General features: G+C 42.1%; 1 long non-coding RNA gene and 2 pseudogenes across 1 annotated transcript; all 3 read left to right on the plus strand.

Annotated features, from left to right (window-relative positions):
* Positions 1-7,581: 7,581 nt before the first annotated feature.
* On the plus strand, positions 7,582-8,029 carry LOC134633338 (uncharacterized). Its single transcript, XR_010094715.1, has 3 exons — positions 7,582-7,616; positions 7,701-7,756; positions 7,848-8,029. It is a non-coding gene; the product is annotated as an uncharacterized LOC134633338 (long non-coding RNA).
* A 181-nt stretch (positions 8,030-8,210) lies between these two features.
* On the plus strand, positions 8,211-11,939 carry LOC134633006 (ankyrin repeat and SOCS box protein 3-like; annotated as a pseudogene).
* A 413-nt stretch (positions 11,940-12,352) lies between these two features.
* Positions 12,353-15,277, plus strand: LOC134633007 (ryanodine receptor 2-like; annotated as a pseudogene).
* The last annotated feature ends 408 nt before the right edge of the window (positions 15,278-15,685 follow it).

The following is a 15,685-nucleotide window of genomic DNA, read 5'->3' on the forward strand; positions in this document are numbered from 1 at the left end:
TAGTAGTTTACTTTCTTGCTGCCTGTAATTTATTACTTGTATTTGCTTAATTGTTTACTAAATGTTTGAGGTGTGAAATAAACCGCAATGGAGCAAAATATGGGCGTGTGTGGTTAACAGTGTTGGTCAAGTTACTTGGAAAAAGTAATCAGTTACTAATTACTGATTACTTCCCCAAAAAGTAATCCCCTTACTTTACTGATTACTTATTTTCAAAAGTAATTAATTACTTAGTTACTTAGTTACTTTTTAAAAACACGATTTACAACCTGAATAGGTGATAAAGCGATAGATCTTTCAGCCCAATTCTACTTTTTCTGCATAATCCATCATACAAAATGTAATCAAATGGAAACGTCTCTTTTTAAAACTTTAAACTTTAAATCTTTTAACTTTATGCATCAAGCCAAAACTTAATTATATGCAACATTCTCTGACTGGAAGAAATTTGTTTAACATTTAAACCTATTTTCTGCACATTCCAGCACATAAAATAAAATATTTTTTTGGATTTACACTCACTCTTTCAAATAGATGCAAGTAAAACACAGCAGAAAATAAATAAAATCAAAGACTAGCGGTCCTGTTGCTCTATTTTCACCTATAAAGCAGGTGTGGCTTATGCGGAGGTTTACCCTGGTGCAGGTGTGCCGCAGCGGTCAGTTGAAGACTCCGCGAGTTTCTCTGTGAATTTCCCATTATGTCGTAGGTGCTTGCTTTCGAAGTTTAGGGGTTTTTTTCGCTGTAAAAAGAAGTTTTCTTCCCACGCACAACGGACACTAATGTTTTTGTCACTTTTTATGGAATCAAACTCAAAATAAGGTCAGTACTTCCACGCTTTAAACGCTGCATGCTATACTCTCTCCCGCACTCGATATATTGTCCATTGTTGATCTGCACACAGCTGTTGTCACGAACGTCGCAATCGCTTACGTCACTGTCATGAGACATTCTCGCAAAAAATCACGGTTTTAGTAACGCAGCTTTCCTACGTGAAAGTAACGGTAATCTAATTACCGTTTTTGCAATAGTAATCCCTTACATTACTCGTTACTTGAAAAAGTAATCAGATTACAGTAACGCGTTACAAGTAACGGGGCAGTTACAAGTAACGGGGCAGTTACAAGTAACGGGGCAGTTACAAGTAACGCGGCAGTTACAAGTAACGCGTTACTGCCCATCTCTGGTGGTTAAAGGATGTGTTTGTGCGTGCGTGCGTGCGTGCGTGTGCATGCGTGCGTGTGTGTGCGTGCGTGCCCGGGGGGGGGCATTTTTCTTGTAAAACAAAGGGGGGCCTAGCAAAAAAAGTTTGGGAACCGCTGGATTACAGGAACCTCTGGTTTATTTGTACTGAGGTTTATTGCTTTGATAAAGGTAGAAAAGTTTGTGAGGCTTTTGGAGTTACCCAGATCCCTGAACAAAATGTGGTCGCAACCGTTTTACTGCAATAAAAACATATAGGTTTTGATGCCTACATTAAATGCAGCAGACCTGATGTCCTTTTAAAATGTTCACAGAATCTCATCCCAGTCCAAGGCCACGGTGGAGAGGAACCTAGAAGAAGGCCAGAATGAAGACGAAGATGTCCAGATGGAAAGGGCCAGAGTCAAAGAGGCCCTCAGCTGTCAGTCCTGTGAAGAGGTAAAGGTTTATAATAGATAAATTAAGAATGCTGTTGAAGTCCCTGGTCCCTGTTGAAGAGTCAAGGTGTAATAAAGATTAATTTAGCCAGGCATCTTTAGTTTTTTGTTTCTCATCAGTGATCTGAAGGCATTTTGCTACTTTTTCTGTCTTTTCTGTGTCTGTTTAGAAACCGGTCGTGGTTGTGAGTAACCTGAAGAAGCAGTACAAGGGCAGGAGAGAAGGATTTTCTCCAAGCAAGAAGAGGAAGCTGGCCACAAAGAACGTCTCTTTCTGTGTCCGTAAAGGTACGCTTAGTCTTGCTGCTTTTTCTTATGCTGCGTGGTTCACAACCTGTGTTCAACCATTCCAATCCAAGATGGCAGCATGCTCTTTGTTCGTTACGTGTCTGTCTGTAATTAGTTGTTCTTAAAAGATTTTTTCGTATATTTTTTCTTGCATTTTTTAACGTATTTCTTAATTATTTTTTAACGTATCTCTTAACCTGACAGTTAATATTGCATGGATTGTTGGAAAATGTGTGGTTGGTAGATGCCTTGGAATTTGATGGATGCATCTTCCTGGAGCTAACAGGCCTAGCCTGGCCCTGTACCGTTCTCCTGGAGTTAACTGGCCTAGACCCGGCTCTACACCATCTTCCAGGAGCTAACTGGCTACGGTCTGGCCCTGCACCATCCTCCTGGAGTTAACTGGCCTAGACCCGGCTCTACACCATCTTCCAGGAGCTAACTGGCTAAGGTCTGGCCCTGCACCATCCTCCAGGAGCTAAGTGGCTTAGGCCTGGCCCTGTGCCATCCTTGTGGAGCTAACAGGCTTAGGACTGGCCTCGCATTATCCTTGTGGAGCTAACTGGCTTAGGTCCGGCCTTGTACCATCTCCCATGAGTTATCTGGCTTAGGCCTGACCCTGCACCGTCCTTCAGGAGCTAATTGGCTTAGGCCCGGTCCAGCATCTTTCCACAGGAGCAAACTGGCCAAGATCTGGCCCTGCACTGTCCTCCAGGAGTTAACCGGCTCAGGCCTGGCCAAGCGCTATCCTTTTGGAGTTAACTTGCTTAGGTCTGGCCCTGTGCCATTTTCCTGGAGCTAACTGGTTTGCTTCACCCACAGGTCTGTACTGTTTACTTTTGTTAAGTACTAAAATTGTGGATGATGGCAGTATTTGCTATTCTTATATTCCTCTTGGCCTTTTTGGACCCTCGGTTAAGCAATTGCATATGGACACATAGCAGGGGAATCTCTGAAAATGATCTTTATCTGCAAGAGAATTTTGAAAAAGGCACATGCTCTATAATGTTGCAAAAAATAGAGCAGTTACCAGCTCAGTTGGATCATGACATTAGTTTCATGCCTGTTTTGCCCAGAGACTTCCCTAAACTTCAGTCTACTCTGGTCTTGCATACTTATTTCATTTGCCCATTTAATGGAGGCTTCAGCTCGGGTTCAACATATCAAAGTTCTGAACCCAAATCAAAGGTGAAACAGAGGTTGTTGATTGTCTTGCTTTTATTTTTGTCAGGAAATGTGCAACCAAATCCTGGCCCTGAACTGCAATATTCCCAGACTCCTTCTGATTTTAAAATAATGTCTGGTGTTAAATATATTCATCTTAATGTGCGCAGCCTACTACCGAAGATGGACATGGTCAAAATTTGGGTTAAATCTACAGATGCAGATGTTGTTATAATCTCTGAAACTTGGTTAACTAAATCTATTACTAATGAAGACATTAATATATTTGGGTACAATATATATCGTACTGATAGGCCAAAAAAAGGAGGCGGTGTAGCTATTTATGTCAAATCAAGATTTAATGCCTCGATTGTTCTGTCCCAATCGATATGTAAACAAATGGAGTTTTTGGCTTTGAATGTAGATATTGCTAATACTCTTTCGATAACCATTGTTGGGTGTTACAGGCCCCCATCTGCTTCAAAAGAGGCATTATCTTCACTAAAGCACCTTTTGGCTAAATTAAATTACACTGAACTACTAATGGCTGGAGATTTGAATTGGGACTGGCTAAATGCAACTTCTGGTGAATTTAAAGAATTTTGCGATTCAATTAATCTTACCCAGCTAGTCTATCTTCCTACCAGGCCAAATCTTAAATGCCCTGAAAAGTCCACATTAATTGATTTGGTTTTAACAAATGTACCTCATAAATTCTCTTCGCTTGGTGTCTTCTGTAATGACCTAAGTGATCACTGTGTTGTTGCTGTTTGTAGAAATGCTAAAATCCCAAAATGTAAGCCGCGCATAGTGTGTAAAAGGAATCTTAAACAATTCAATGAACAGGCTTTTCATCATGATTTGTCAGTAGTTAATTGGGAAAAAATCGGATTATTACCAGATGTAGAGTTAGCCTGGACATATTTTAAGGAAAGCTTTATGGAAATTGTTAATAAACATGCCCCCTTACGGAAAGTTAGAATTAAAGGCCGAGAAAATCCCTGGTTTTCGCAGACACTCGCAGATAACATACACAAGCGTAATAGAGCATGGGACAAGGCGAGGCAAACAGATACTACCACTGATTGGTCTGCTTTCAAACAGCTTAGAAATAAATGCACTTCTCTTATTAAAAAGGCCAAATCCGAATACTTTTTGTCTGTCACCACTGAGAATCTCAACGATCCACAGAAATTTTGGAAAGTAATCAAGTCCCTTTCTGTCAATAAAATGACTCAAACCTTTCCTAAATTTGTTGTAAAAGATTCAGTCTCAATTAATGATAAAACTGAAATTTTGAATTGCTTTAATGAGCACTTTTTATCAGTGGGTTCCTTGTTTGATTCTGCAGAAACTTTTTTAACAAATTCTTGCCCAGAATTCTCTATGTTTTCTGGAGACCGTTTTAACTTTGTACCTTTTAGTGTTTATGAAGTGCATAAAGCTTTAAAGGCTTTGGATCACAGAAAACCTCCTGGTCCAGACTTGATGGAACCTTATTTTTTGAAGCTGGCAGCGGATTATATTGCAGAACCACTTTCAATTCTATTTAATTTTTCAATTAAAACCAAAGAAATTCCATCGGTTTGGAAATCAGCTTTTGTCTTGCCTTTGTTGAAAGGAGGTGATCCATCGGTGTTGACTAATTATAGGCCAATATCAAATTTGTGTGTTTTATCCAAAATCATGGAATCGCTAGTTTGTGACCAGTTGAAGGAGTTTTTGTACTCTAATGATATTGTCTCTAAATTTCAGTCAGGCTTCAGGAAAAAACACAGTACTAACACTGCCACTATGAAAGTGATAAATGATATTATTATGGCACTTGATAAGAAATTGTACTGTGCGTCACTCTTTATTGACCTCTCAAAAGCTTTTGACACTGTTGATCATGCTGTCCTAAAAAACAGACTGCTCAGCCTTGGACTGTCAGAACATGCAATAGCGTGGTTCTCAAATTATTTGAATAATAGAACCCAGTGCATTAAACTTGAAGGTCTTTGTTCTAAATTTGTTGCTGTCCACAAGGGGGTGCCACAGGGCTCAGTTTTGGGTCCCCTTCTGTTTCTTTTATATATCAATGACTTGGGTCAAAATGTCTCAGACACAAATTTGCATTTTTATGCTGACGATACAGTTATTTACTGTTATGGATCATCTCTTACTCAGGCCATTGAAACCTTACAGAAAGCCTTTGTTGCTTTCCAGCATTCACTTATCCAGCTAAAATTAGTTCTCAATGCTGACAAGACTAAGCTAATGTTGTTTTCTAAGTCAAAGAAGGTCCCAGAGCCTATTCCAGTGGTGTCCACCCTTGAAGGAAATGTCATAGAGATAGTTCATGAATATAAATACCTTGGTGTCTGGATAGATGACTCCTTTACCTTTAAACCACATATAGAGAGACTTGTAAAGAAACTGAGGCTGAAACTTCGTTTTTTTTTTTTGTTTTTTTTTTTCCGTAATAAACAGTGTTTTTCTTTTGCAGTAAAAAAACGTCTTGTCACTGCAACCTTTTTATCTGTGTTAGATTATGGTGACATTCTGTATATGAACGCTTCTTCTTCATGCCTTCTAATGTTGGATACGATGTATCATGCTTCCTTGAGGTTTATCACCAATTGTAGATATTTGACCCATCATTGTGACTTGTACTTAAGAGTAAATTGGCCTTCTTTGGCCATTAGAAGACAGGGGCATTGGTACACTTTTATTTACAAAGCTATTCTTGGATTGTTGCCTCCTTATATTTGTACTTTGGTCACAAGGACAAATAGTGGTTCTTACTCCTTGCGTTCAAATGATCAGCTGCTGCTGTCTGTTCCCCTTGTCCGCACAGAGTTGGGTAAGAAAGCCTTTGTCCACTCTGCGCCTTTTTCATGGAACCTGTTACAGAAAGACTGGAAACTGACTGAATTGTTGTCTTTAAATGTTTTTAAAACTAAACTCAAAGGCCTACAGACTGCCTCAATAATGTGTAATTGTTTTGTGTAATTTTTAATCTTGTTTGTTTGTATGTATTTGTTTGGAAATGTGCTGCCTCTTGGCCAGGACTCCCTTGAAAAAGAGGTTTTTAATCTCAATGGGACATTCCTGGTTAAATAAAGGTTAAATAAAAAAATAAATAAAAAAACAACCGGCCAACTTCACCCACAGTCTGAATCCTAACCTGCTGTTTCCTCAGGTGAAGTTCTTGGACTGTTGGGCCCCAACGGAGCAGGAAAGAGCACCATCATGCACATGTTGGCAGGTGACACTGACCCCACTGCAGGCCAGGTACAGTAGAATGATACTGAAGCATTCCTCTGTCTGTTTGTTTAATCATTTCAGTCATGTAACTCATGGAACACTTTTTTTCTTTTTGGTGTTTTATTTATGCTGTTTTTGTCAGCTGAACCGCGGTTACAGTTTGGAGGTGAAACTTAGAGAAGAGCTGACGGGGCTCCAGCAGGTGGCGCTGTTGCATAAGGAGAGCCTACGAATATTCCCTCACGCTGCTCGGCAGGAGAGGTGAGCCCTGACCTGTCTGTGTCTGTGTGCAGTTCAGGGATGTCAGACTCGTTTTACAGTCATTTTGATCTTAAATGAGTTGGATTGGTAAAAATCCTTCTCCTGTCATTGTGAAGAAGTTTAACTGCACATTTAATCCTTGTGCAGTTTCAAGCGTGTGTCAGTGTTTCTACATGATAAAGAAATGCTGCTGTAGTTAATGAAAGGCATCTGTGTGGACACAATAGAAAAACATAAATATCTCCAGAGAAGGAAAAAGCTGCAACTTTTCAGTCATTTAATTGTTCATTACTTGAATGGATGGACTTTGGTGTAGAATGAATGGAAGTGGAAAAGGTGTTTTTCAGTAGGACAAGCTGTGAAATTCTTTAAAAGACAGTCCAAAATTTATTCACATTTGCTAAACGTGTCCACTGGGCTGGATTGTATATTTTTGATCATAAAGCCAGCGAGCACCGATGGCGGTTGGAGAGAGTACCAGATGGGAGTGTGGTCACATAACTCCACAGCAGCTCGTCCAGCTGTGAAACCTTAAGTGTTTTCTTCCTGTAGATGGCTCCAGTTGATTAACACCGGTCTTTCTTCCACTTCAACTACACAGTGATGGACACTTAATGAGTGCCAACAGCACACTGTAAAGGAAAGCAGTGAACCTTATAAAACCGAGAAAGCAAAAATCAAATCCAGAGTAAGAGTTTTGTCCTGACTGAAAGACAGAATTGTGCTTGAATATGATTAATGGAACAGCCCAGTTTCAGCTGTTCAAGTTCAACACATTCAGCTTGTAAAGTCAAATAAAATGAACTTTTCCCTTAAAATAACAGTTGGGAGTAGATATCCTGTGCTTTCATGTTTTTACGCTCAACGTGTGGGACTTGTTCGAGGTTGTTTTTGGGGTAGAAGTAGATGTACCTACTGAGGATGTAGCAGCCCTAAAGACTCAAACAAATGCAATAAAAATGTTAGAAATCAATAAATGATCACTGGCCAAGTCTTTCTCTCAGTTAGAGAGCGGTGAGTGAGTGCTGACCCGATGTTTCTCCTCCACAGCTCTGCTCTCTCTCCCGTGTACTTAATCTTCTTTCTTTGTGTCTTCAGCCAAGCAAACCTTCAACTTTGAAGAGTACAACTTCTCCCAGTCCACCTTAGAGCAGGTAGGCTTACAGGTCAGGCGGTCAGTTTGTACTTCCACTGGACCTCTGGATTATTCACTCCAAGTGTTCCTCGTTTCCTTTTGTCCTGCAGGTGTTTATGGAGTTTGCCAAGGAGCAGGAGAACGAGGAGGACGAGGTGGGCTCCCTCAGCACAACTTTCCAGTGGCAGCGGCTGCGCCAGGACGGCTCCGTCTCGGTCAACCACACAGACAGCATCGTGCACCAGCTCTGAACTCCACCCAAGAGGGAGCTGCCCGGTAACTGACCAGAAACCCGAAACTGTCAGGCTTCAGCGCCTGAGGGCTCACGCCAGCGCTGCCCCGCAAACTGCACGCCCACCGCCTTTAAAATGATAGTCGGACCTGGGTGGGTGGAGGGGGCGGGCCTTGCATACACTGGGATTGACTGTGTGTTTGGGCTGTTGTGGCCTTTTCCTGTGTGCCTGTGGGAGCGCATGTGTGTATTGCTGTCGTCCATCGGTGCTCGGTGCTCTCTGAATCGCACTGACCGAGGGGCCTGCAGTCTTTCTCAGCACGCTGATGCCACACTTAAGCCGCAGCTTAAGGGCATCTGCACCAAAAAAATACCGTTCCATATCATTTAAGCCAGGAGTGAGGAACTCCAGGCTTCAAGGGTTGGTGTCCTGCAGGTTTTAGATTTGTCTAGCACAGTATCTGTACTTCATTACTTCCCACCTCTGAGGGTATTTCTACTCCTTCTACTTCTCTGCTAGACTCCAGATGGATGTGAATGATTAATGGATAAATCAGTCACTTCAGCACCTGTTTTAAAGTTATATGTGCATTTCTCTCATTTGCCTTTTGTTCTTCCTCTTTGGTTTCCGCCTGTGTGCAGGACGCTCCTCCAGATGTAGTCGTGTTTATGTGAACCATCTGACGCATGAGGGGGAGTCTGCCTGTTACCTGGCAGCGCAGCGTGGACACCTGGAGGTGGTCCAACTGCTCCTCAGAGCACACGCTGATATCAACCAGCTCACTAACGACTTGTCCTGTCCTGTTTATGAAGGTATTACAACTGCACTTCACTGATGTTTAATTTTTTTCTGTTTTTGCTTGTCTAACCCTTTAAGCTCCTCTAACCAAATGAATGTCCCAAAATTTGCTTCCAGCTGTTAGCCACGGGCACACAGATGTTGTAGAACTGCTGGTAAGCAAAGGTGCTGAGGTCAACAGAATATACACAGAGTCCAGCTGGACCTGCCTGCATCAAGCTGCATATAAGGTAGGCATAAGCATTAGCACTCACGTTCTTAAACGAACAGTTTTCATTTAACACTAGATCATGACTTTTAGGATTTGATCAGGAAAGCATGGTCACATCTGTTGGGGATTTTCCCTTATTTCCCTTATGTTTTCTGACTGGCTGCAAGGCACAGAGAGAGAGAGACTTTGTGCATGTATTAACCTTTTTATTACATTTCACTTATAAATGAAATAATTTTTTTACCTTTAAACACCTGCAGAAAAAGTGCAAACTGGCACATAAAATTTCAGCAGAATGCAGGGATGCAGTGATTTCTTGTGATGCTCACTGTGAAGAATGTAGGGCTTAAACGTTCCTGCTCTCTGCTGCCAGCATTAACAGTGGGGTCCTTGTGTGTTTGCTGATTGTATTTAAGATCATGTTTCTCCCAAAGGGCCACACTAAGATCGTGCGCATTCTTGTTAACAAATGCAACCTGGAGGCAGTAGATGATCACAGGATTTCCCCGTTATTTGTGGCTGCAGCGTACGGACAGAGGGGGTGCCTGGAAATACTTGTTAACGCCGGTAAATATGATTTACTTTTAATGGTAGCTGTACTTTTTTTCCTCCTTGTTAAAGGATCTCATGCTCCATGTCCTCTTGGCCTCTTCTTTAGGAAGTAATTAAGTAAAATAGATTACACAGTTAATTTTTTAACCTGCTTTCACTTCAGGTGCCAACGTGAACACGCAGGCAGTTGATCTGAGTACACCTCTGTTCATCGCCTCTCAGGAGGGACACCAGGCCTGCGTGGACTTCCTGTTGGACCACGGGGCTGACCCTAACATGGTCTGCAGTCACGATTGGGCCCCAGTTGGCCATTCACGCCGCAGCCCAGTTTGGTCACATCGGGTACTGACACATAACTTAACCTCTTTTAAAATAAGGCTGATTGTGTATTTTTGACGTTTTGATATTCTGTCACTCCAGTATCCTCAGGAGCCTCATAGCTGTTATGGATCGTGCGTGCGACCACGGCGAGAGCATGGTGAGTCCGGTGCATGTGGCTATCAACAGTGATCAGACCAAGAGTGTGGAATTGCTGTTGAGGGAAGGTTACAGCCCAGATGCCCAGGACCGCTCGCACACCCATGACCTCTTCTCACCGCTCTCCCTGGCCTTGTATCGCACACCCCAGAAACCTTACAGGTGTGTAAGAATGCCGATTTTACCACCTTGCACATATTTGCAAGATAAACCAGATGGTTTATTTTAGTTTGATATTAAAATCTCTTTCAGTGAGTCGGTGAAACTGCTGATAGCTGCAGGAGCAAGGTTGAATGAGGAAGATTGGATTTATGCTTTGGCCACTGACGAAGCAGACCTGCTGCAGCTGATATTTGAGCACCGGTGGATACCTCGCCCAGAGGCTGTGACCAGCGACGAATGTGTACTGCAGCATGATGGGAAACTGAGCTGAAGCTGAGAGAACTGAACGAGATGCTCTCTGTGGCTCTAAACCAAGTACATTTTGCTGGCTGCTGGCTTCCTCTTCTCCTGAAGGCAGGACTGGAACCATCTTTACTGCTTCAGCCCCACATGTAAGGTGCCACACCACCTCTGTCTCCTTAGTAATCAACAAGCTGTAATAGGTTTGTTCCAGGGATGGGCCTCTAAAAATCAAAAACTTGACTTTGTATAATTTGGCCAATCACAGTTTCAGGGTCACCCTCTCACGCACAGCTGCTGTTTGGAGAAATCACAGAGGATATTCTAAGTAAACAGTTCTCTAACGTTCTGACTCGCCCCACTTTAAAAGCCAAAATAAGGTCAAACCCCACAGTTAACAGGTTTTATTAGTCAGTGATGTTAAACAAGGATCCCAATTAAATTTTAGTGACATTAAGATCAGCATAGTAGCATTTGCATCAGCCTCTCACTCACCAGCAGTGGCCGTTTTCGCCCACCAAAAGAGGACTTTGGGGGAATAATCTTTAAAAAAAGAAAGAAAAAAGCTTCCGTATTTAAAGCTGTCTGGATATGCCTGAGAAAATTCTTTTAAAAAGGAGATCGGCTAAATTTAAGTCAGGATCCAAAGCTGGTTGATCACCCATCATCATTATCTGTTCCTTTGTGTCATCTGTTCTTTGTAGGTTGGAAGATGCAGACAGCCAGGTGTTAAATTACCTCCTTCAGTTTGTAAACTGGTCGACTTTATCTCCCCATTTGAAACATATTCTAAATCGAAGGGTGGCAGAAAAGTCCTGGGATCCACATCCATGTTTCGGTACAGCAGTAAATATGCACTGCAGAGTTTAAATAACCTGCACATGGAAACACTGCAGCGATTGATCTTTTCTCTCCACCTTCTTTCAGACTCCGTCCCCTGTCTTTCACACATCTGCCGGCTGCAGGTCAGAGCACTGCTGGGACCAGATATCCTGATGAGGACCAATGTCGTCCAGCAGCTTCCTGTCCCCAACCGGCTTCATGATTTTCTTAAATTCAGGGACATCCCAGAAGCTACATACACACACGCACCACCATTGCCTATTTCACAGCGACTCTGGGAATATCCACATTCTTGCAATAAATGCAGGTATTTGAGTCTGGTTCATCATTTTATGTACATTCCTATTTGGAGTATGGATGGATTGGAGGTTTAATCAGAAGAATGTCAGGTACAGAAGAGGGACAAATTAATAGAAAAACCAAAAAGCCTCTTACTAAGGTGTTGGACCACCAGAACAGCACTACTACTCCTTTATGTTTATTCTTGAAATGTCTGGAAAGTCACTGGAGCGCTGGACACTGTTCTTCCAAAAGATATTCCCTCATATGTTTGATGATGTTGGAGAGGACTGTCTAATGGTCAAACATCTCCCACAGGCGTTCATTTGGATTGAAATGTTGTGACTGCACACGTGTGATTCACACCATTTTCATATTCTTCAGTGACCCTTGTGCCCTATAGATGAGGGCAATTCTCACTCTGAAAGAGAGCATACATAAGGATAAAAGCCAATCACATAGACAAACTTTGTATTGATTTGCAGTGATCCCTCCCCTTTTTGTGCAGTAAGTACAGCTAGTGTCAATAAACAGCTCACTAGTGGTTAAAATAACAACAAAGCAGCCAAGAAATATATAACATACAAATAGATGTAATTATCCAAACTCATTCATATTCTTCCTCCGTTTTATTGAAACCAGATCGAATTCACAAGAAACAGCTTCAGGTCTCCAGATCTGGCAGTTAACAAAACTGACATCTCGCTTTTCAACCTCTTTTTCAACAGCAACAATGTTCCTCATATTTAGTAATCAGCCTTACCAGCGTAACCAAACGGAAAACATTTAAAGGCTGGAGAACAATCCCCATTGGTTAAAAATGAAATTGTCCATCAAGGTCAGAAAATAACAACTGTTAAACAAAAATGAATAAATAACAAAAATCAAATGTATTTGGCTTTCAACACAACAATAACTTTTTATACAGTCATCTTATTAGAATTTTGCTTTAGAGTTTGCAGTACATTACACCACATGAGTAGTAATTCTGACCAAAGGTTTCTACTTTTATCTGACTGTGACTGTGGGCTACAACATCAACTGCATAAAGCAAATCTTGAGACCACCAAATTGAGATTTTCCATTATTCCTATATAGTCTATAAAGGCTATGAATTGGTGACACCGGAAACAAATTTATTAGTATAAAATGCAGAAAGCTACACACTGAGATTATTTTAAGGTGGCACATGCCACCACAGTAGATCCGTCCCCGCTGCCGGTAATGTGGACCAAGCTCTAGCTGTGGGCGTACAAAATGCCCCATGTCAACGGGTCGGGCATCCCATACTGCTGAAGCCCTTTGTTCGATCTCTGTTAAATAAATGGAAATTGTAGGTGTCTTTCCACTGTGCTATATTTTTTCTTTTTGAAACAAACAACCCAAAATAATAATAATAATTTATTTTTGCAGGTGGTGCAATATCTAGCTGGGTGTGGGCTGCAGAGCTGTGTGATGCTGGTCCTTAAGGGATACCCTGACATTGGCTGGAACCCTGTGGAGGGGGAACGATACCTTGACTTCCTGCGCTTTGCTGTCTTCTGCAATGGTAAAAATGTAACCATATGACTGCAGTCAGATCATTTATTTTCCACTGGAGTTTGTGTCATGTGCAACCACAATCTTAGCAACTTGTCCCTGTTATGTGGCCAGGTGAAAGTGTGGAGGAGAATGCCAATGTTGTGGTAAGGCTCCTTATTCGTCGACCAGAATGTTTTGGCCCGGCTCTTCGAGGTGAAGGTGGTGATGGGTTATTGGCAGCAATGGAGGAGGCCATTAAGATCTCTCAGGATCCCTCCAGAGATGGTCCGTCTCCTATGTCTGAGAGCAGCAAGGCACTGTATGACCACACTTCTAACCTGATTACTTACATATACATGTTAAAGTTCACACTGACAGAACAGGACTGATCAGTTGGACTGAAAAGGCAAGGATAAATTACATTTCCTTTATATTTATACAGCACCCATTCATAGCAGCAGTTATCTCCAGACACTCAGCCGTCAGATAATTCCCTATAAGCAGCACTTGGCGACCCTGGCAAGGAAGACCTCACTTTTAACAGGAAGCACTCGCTAGCACAATCATGTTGACTGTTTCCATTTGGTCTGCCTGGTAGACTAAATTCCTTACAAAGGTCTGTACATGAGTCTACAAGTCCAGATGGCTTGTCGACAACCTGTTAAATGTTAAGGGATTTTCTTAAGATCTAGAATTTGCATCTGTTTTGGAAATTAGGGCATACAAAATGCTGACTCATAGCAATTATAATTTGTTGTGCAGATGTATATTTCAGTAGTTATGAATGCCTGTCACAAAATCCCAGGGTTCAGTTGGATACCCTACTGCCTACTGGTGTTGGCCAGAGGGGCCGATGGCGCGATATGGCAGCCTCGCCTCTGTCAGTCTGCCCCAGGGCAGCTGTGGCTACAACTGTAGCTTGCCTCCACCAGTGTGTGAATGTGAGAGTGAATGAATAATGGAATTGTAAAGCGCTTTGGGTGCCTTGAAAAGCGCTATATAAATGCAATCCATTATTATTATCATTATATGACTTTGAGCCCACTATTTTCCTTCGGCACACCTTTTGGTAACTTCTTAAAGTACGTGTCGTATTTCCAGTACTAACAATATTCAAGCAGATTATCTCTTCCTGTGTTTTCCATTTAGAAAAGAACAATTTCAGACAAACATCAGCCTGAACCAATTATCCTGTCACTAACCTGAGTTCATGAGTAACTACAGTACAAGCACAGAGTGGGAAATGAGCATAACGGGTCAGAAGAAAGTGGTCTGAAGTATTTAGGGGCATTTAATATGAGAGTGTGTCTCTGTGTGTCCGTGTGTAGCAGTGACATGCCAGGGGAAGAGGAAGATGATACTATTCACATGGGAAATGCCATCATGACCTTCTACTCTGCTCTCATTGACCTGCTGGGCCGCTGTGCTCCAGAGATGCATGTGAGTTACTTTGTACTGTACACGTGCGTTTGTTCAGCTGTCTCTGTTTTGTCTATGTCGTCCTCGTCAATGACCTATTTATACAGGGTCCTATCTCCAATTAGAGCACCTGACTGGAAAATGCCTTAGGAAATGTTTGAGGAGAGAAGTTTTCTTCCAACTTCATTTGCATCGTGTCTGCATAGCTGACTGTGTTCACAAACAGATTAAAAATGTGCTGCACGTGTATCTTTAGTGAGCAGAATGTGTTTTCAAAGTCTCTTTTGAGTAGCTGTAGTTGTTGTTTGCAGATATTGTTAGCTCCTGCATGCACAATGACTTTTAGATTGCCCGGAAGCAAGAATTCCAGTAGCTTTATCCTCTATGTCTCAGACAATAGCTCCCAGGTAAGAGGGGTTTGTGACTGAGCTTGTTTTAATATTTTGGATTATTGAGTCACTGATAGTGAGAGTTGTCGCTGGCCGTATGTGTGGTCTTACGGGCTCCGTGCTGGCTGGCCTTGAAGTGGAGTACCAGCAATTCAAAATACACAACTCCTACATGCAGCCTTACGTATATAGTGCACTCACTTAAGCCCTACCTCTTTTCTATTAGCTGATCCATGCTAATGGATAAAGGTGAAGCTATCCGTATCAGAGCGATTTTGAGGTCTCTCATTCCTATTGAAGACTTGGTGGGAGTCATCAGTATTCCCCCGCCGCCCCGCCCTCTCCTCCCTGTGCCGCAAGCAGCAGGCGCACCTCGCAAACGGAGGGCGCCATTACTCCCAGCAAATGGGCGATAGAAAACCAATCGGTGCCTATGCCATTCCCGATATGCGCTGGCATGACGTCGGGTCAGCATGAGTACGTGCATTTTTTTTTTTTTTTTTTTTTTTGCCGATGCCCGTGATGCCGCTCCGGGCAACCGCCCGTGTCTCCCGTATCAAAAACCGCTACTGATGAGGAATCAGAAAACATGTCAGCCTTGAAGAATTTCTCACATTGCATCATTTTCAAAAAATAGAATGATTAAATGTAAATCTTAAAGTTGCAGTGATTCAACAAAAACAAACATACAAATTGCAAATCTGCATCAAAACAATATCCTAGCCAACATAGAATGAAGGATTTCTTTAAATTTTGCCACATTATATGGATCTGCTGTCCCTCTGCCTGTTCCTCATTTTCACTGTCCTGAGTGCAGCCTTCTG

The sequence above is a fragment of the Pelmatolapia mariae genome, linkage group LG8 (genome assembly GCF_036321145.2).
Source record: "Pelmatolapia mariae isolate MD_Pm_ZW linkage group LG8, Pm_UMD_F_2, whole genome shotgun sequence".
NCBI lineage: Eukaryota > Metazoa > Chordata > Actinopteri > Cichliformes > Cichlidae > Pelmatolapia > Pelmatolapia mariae.